The sequence below is a fragment of the Habropoda laboriosa genome, unplaced genomic scaffold, assembly GCF_001263275.1.
Source record: "Habropoda laboriosa isolate 0110345459 unplaced genomic scaffold, ASM126327v1 scaffold68, whole genome shotgun sequence".
NCBI classification, from domain to species: domain Eukaryota; kingdom Metazoa; phylum Arthropoda; class Insecta; order Hymenoptera; family Apidae; genus Habropoda; species Habropoda laboriosa.
Window position 1 is genome coordinate 219,004 of NW_017100195.1, and position 5,475 is coordinate 224,478.

The window sequence follows — 5,475 nt, forward strand, 5'->3', positions numbered from 1 at the left end:
CTCTTTCGTCCTCCTCTTTCCCGTGGGATTCGTTTAATCGTACAATTAATACCGTATCGCTTTCGATCGAGGAGACGCTGAAACGGGCTGAAATCGCTGCGTACGAGGTCAGCCTGAGGTTTACCTTGCCCCTTCTCATCCTTCGCCTGCAAGATCGTAGGTTGTGAAAACCTTGCTGTGTCCAGAGACGTAAATATAATATATCAGATTATTCCGTGGATGTTTTTCATCTCGCGCGAAAGGGTTAAATGAGACGATTATGAATCATTGTTACGCTTTCGACCTTCTTTTTCGGTGAAGTTTTCCGGTTTTTTGGACAGTTCCGCGGCGCCGTGTTTTGGTAACCAAGAGGCAGCGGAAATTGTTGAGTTGAAAGATAAATGAATTTTCGACGAAATTGTTTGCGTTCTGTTAGAAATTGCCTTCGTTGTATGACATTTTCAGGCTAATTATGGAAATGGATCAGGATGTGTTAAGACGATTCAGAGACAGACTTTTTTGTCATTCTTGTCGTACAGATTTTCCTTGTTCTTATGTATACCTGTGTAAAAGAAACTTGACGAATAATGCGATTCGTTTTGTTGGAGAGGTGAAAGAGGTAAAGCGGTAAGTCTTCTTAAAGTTACCGAAGCAGCGCGATTTGTGTGTACTGTCGACAGGACAGAAGAACTTTTTATTACGTCTGCACAAAAGAATATTGATCTTTCTTTTAGTCTGAAGTAAACTGGTCAACATAGAATTAACGTCTGGTATTAAATTTCTTTATAAAGAGCAAGCTGTTAAAAAGCACAACACGTAGTAGTTTTAATCACATCTTTTTATTAATACGGGTTTTCCGTTTTTCGATATTTCCAGTTGTGCAAATCATTCCACTGCACTGCGTTCTACATTTTTTTCCATTTAACTTGGAACTGTTTCTCGAAGTTATATTGCGTTCAATTTCTTACATTCCTCTCGTATTATTTCCAACCTTTGAAAGACGGTATAATTTTTCAGCTATCACAAAACTAAAATAAACTCTTCCTTATGAACAACCAGCTACTTAAAAACTTGACATTTTCGAAAATGTCGGGTTAACTTGAATTTTATCCGATCCGAATATCGACGCTGTCAAATTTTCATCCCATTTTACAACACCATCAGATAAATGGATATTCTTAACCGCGCTAATAACGTTAATAAATTATTCGATAATTAATTCTTCCCAAAAAATGAGTAACTAAAATACACAATTATCAGCAATCCAATTATTCGTATAATTTCAAGCAGACGAAGTCACAACAGCACCGTTATCAGTTTTCCTCCATTTTCGCTCAACAATCGATAACACTCGTTAAAACGATATATGTCAAAAAAAAAAAGAAGAAAAAGGAAGAAACAATTCCACGTTCATCCTCCTCCTCCCTTCAATTATTCCACTTTTATCAATTTCCTCGTTATTCCTCTCTTCTCCGAGCAGACGCATAAAAAGAGACATCTCATTAGAGCGCACTTCCGTCGAAGAAGAATACAAATTAATTTCCGTCCGCGGGCCTCGTGTTTACCGCTCTGATTAATCGTCTCCGTCGCGGGCCGCACTGTCGTTTCCCTTCCTTTACCACCCACCCATCCTCCCCTGCAATTCACCGTCCTCCATCAGCCACCCCCGTGGATTTACCCTGTTCGTTCATCTCGCGGGGAACAATTTTTTAAACTCGATGGTTCATTTGTTAGTCGACGGCAGCAACAGTATGCCCCGTAGAAACGGGGGATAAAACTAAATTCATAGCCGGTACATAACCTCTTAGTCAGGATGAACGCTGGTCTTCTAATTAATTTCCAAAAGATCTTCGTACCGGGACGTGGCCGTAAAATATAACGCGAATGTTTCATTTCGAACGAACGCTTTAGGAAGGCGTGTGCAACCTGCGATTTCCTCTTCCGCCTTTCTTTCCATCCTCCTCTTATGGTTGTCTTCCTTTTCATCCTCCACTCGTCTCTCTCTCTCTCTTTCTCTCTCACGAGCTCTCATTCCCCTTCGATCCTCTTTTTGCCCATCACACCGACCCTTTTTCCACCCCTCTTCTTGTTACCTCATCCAGAGAGTCTGGCCTTCGCTTCCTTCCGCTCTCTCTCGGCTCACCTTACCCCACACACAGGCCACCTAACTCTGTTTTATTTTTTCGGTGCAGCCGCGCCACTGTTTTCGCCGCTGTACGAAAATTATGAATCTTTTCAAGCACTCTTTGTAACCGGCGTTTCTTTACCCGCTCCTCCTTTATCCGCAGCCTTAAATCTTCCGTCGCCCGGGCTAACTCGTTCGTCTTGCAGCTGCACTCTCTCGCCCTCCGCCTTGTTTCCCGCCGCTTTGTCACTCTGTTCAACGCTGGCTCGCTGGTCATTTTGTCCAGAGCGTCGCCCCCCTTCTTCTTCTTTTTTTTTTTACCCTTCTCTTTTCTTGGCGTTTTCACGTTCTCACAAGCTTTCTTGAATTTTTTGCAGCTTTTGTGAGAGTTTCCACGGTTGACAGTTTTAAGTGTTCGCGCTTTTGTAGTCCATTCTTGCGCCTCGTTATGAACCTCGGTATTGAATGGAATTGTAACTTTAATCGTGTTTTCTGTCGCTTTAATAGTGTTTTCTGGAATAGGCGAAATGCGAATTGTGAAAATGGTTAGTCCATGTGGTCATTGCATTGCTTTCATGAGTAATTTCATTACGGCAAGTCGTAGAGAGAGACAGACCGACTGAGTGACAAGTTATTGAAAATTTGAGAAACCGAGTCAAATGATTGTTTAATTAAGTAATTAATTGGTCAAGTGGAATAAAACTAAATAATTCAAAAATATTTTCACTAGGAAAAATTCACTTTTTGGACTCTTTTGGATTTTCCACTGTACTCTTCATTTCGTTTCATTAGTAACATCGCTAAAGGGTGCGTTTTAAATGAAACATAAAATTTCATCGATTTCTCATTTTCTCTTTCGTGTTCCAGGGCATCTGTCGCTTTTATTGAATAATCCATCGTTCGAAACCCGCTTTCCTCTGTTTCCCCTTGTTATCCGATGATCTTTTCAATGTTTCTTGTCCGAATCATCCCCCTTCCCGTCACTCTCTTTCTCTTTACTAACACTCGACGTGTCAAAGTGCTCCGTAACTTTTCAACTTGGCTCCCTCTCCATTATCCGTGCAACTTACCCACCTTCACATTTCAAATTTCATATACGCGAGACACTTTAATCTTTTATTCCCCAGCTTCCCTCTCGCGATGTCTTTTTCACCCCCTCCCCATGAAACTGTATCGCTGAAGAAACTTCGAATTCTCCAAGAAACATTTGTAGAATAATTAATCAATCATCGTCGTACATTGCTTAGTTTAAACAATGTTCTAAAGAACAGTCTTATTATTGCTAAATTTGTCGTGAATATTGATAGTGAATGAAACCACATTCACTCAGCAAAAACAGTCATCTGTAATTACGTCTGTAATGATACACTAAGTTAGCTTGATATTAAGTTGAAACAGTTGCAACCAAAATAGCAATTCATTCAAGTAAATTCCAGAAGGATATAAGAGAACAGTACGTATATATAATTCAGGCAAGTGCGAGTAGCGTAGTTAATTAATAATTACCTACCCACTTATACCGTGAATCAGCAATTCTCTCGAATGACCTGCAAACTCTACCGATCGTGAGATAATTAGCACACATTGCACAGTTACTATACTTCCTCAATGAGTCAACAAAATTGAACATTTTTCAAAACGTACAAATCTTTCTACACGTTGCTACATTCAGTCTGATCGTAATTTCTCCTAATCCTTTTAAATTTTCCTTCGAAAAAATATATATCTTCGTATAGTGTGCTTCGAACGATCCTATAAACGTCAAATAAAACGTTCCGTGCCCGTTAAAGTATTACATAAATTCGTGCTACCGTGGTTAAGCCAATGTGTTTCGGGTCATTGACTTTAGTGGCCATCTTTTCGGCACTTGTATGAAGATGATTCATAATTCACCGGGGAAATATATAGCTCCAGTAGCAGGTTGAACCTGCGAGAACGTCAAACGTCTAATATTATTCCAGCTTCTAAAGTGACATCGAGTGGTATCGATTGCCTCTGAAACTCTAGCCAAAAATTCCAACTGAAAATTGGGTGTCTCACCTCGAAATAATTAATGTGATAAGTATCGAAGATATTGAGAAATATACATGATTGATACAATAAAAATCCTCAGTTTCTGTAGACAAATGTTGAATTAAAATTTTTTTAAATTGACAACTTTACCTTCTTTGCACGTAAATGGCACCAATATGGCGGTGACCATCTTCGTCTTTAAATAACTTCATTATTACAATAATTTACTATAAAATTCTTTATTTCTACGTTGTCATAGCATTCGGAAAATATTATTCCTCAATTTTTCTCACGATTAGCAGCAATTTACGACGAAATTCTCTATTTCTACCAAAAGACTCCGTTGCAATTCGTTTCACACAACAGTTGCAAAATATTCCTCAGCTTTTTCTCGCGGCTCATTCGCATAATTCTCACGTAACCATCTCCTTGTTTCTATCGACAGTGAAATTACACTACTCAAGACGAATAATCTCATTTCCCTATGCTTGCGCCGACGCTCGATGGTTACTTTGAAACGAACATCGTCTCGGTGAAAAAGAAGGAAAAGGTCGAACGTGACACGCAGATGTAAAGCGAAGAGAATCCGTCGACAACTCTCAGCTGAAATCTCCGTTGCAATCGGCAGCTTGTTACTAGAAGGAACGGAAAAAAAGAAACAGAAAGGAGAAGGAGGAAGAAGAATGTGGATCAAAGAGAAAAGTTTCCCCGATTGGGCAAGATCGATCGTAATTTTGCTTTTCATTTTCCCAATTTTCCTTCGTCGATCTTCTCTGATATTAAAGCGAGACGAGTGGCACAGGTGAAATGTTCCCTTGCAATTTTTACGAGGAATTCGATACCGCGGGAAAGATGTAGAACGAAACGGTGAGATATTGACGAATTTGACGAAAGTATATTTACCGACTGGTTCGTAATAATAAAATAAGTGGAGAATATACTGTGAGATTGAAAGTGAAAGAATTTTAACACGAATAAAGAAAATTTGATTTTCAACAGAAGAAAATGTGACACAACAATCGTAACTCTTTTGTATAATTTTAATCATATTAAAACTTTGCTCTAAAATCCACAGCAGTCCTTATTCTTCAGCTTTGATTATTATTGGGAATAATTAGTGGACAATCAGAATTTTTCATTTTCTGCGGAGCTATGAATTTCTGAATGAATGATTATGGAATTTTTCGTGTAAATACACGATGAGAGTGAATAACACTCGGTGAGGGTAAAAAAATTCACAATTAATTAACAGATTTATCATAATGACCTTTGTCTCAGTTGCACACTTTTTAATACCACAGACATTCCAGCTGTATATAAACTAACGTCGTATAGGTCATGCTTTCCCGTATTTCAGT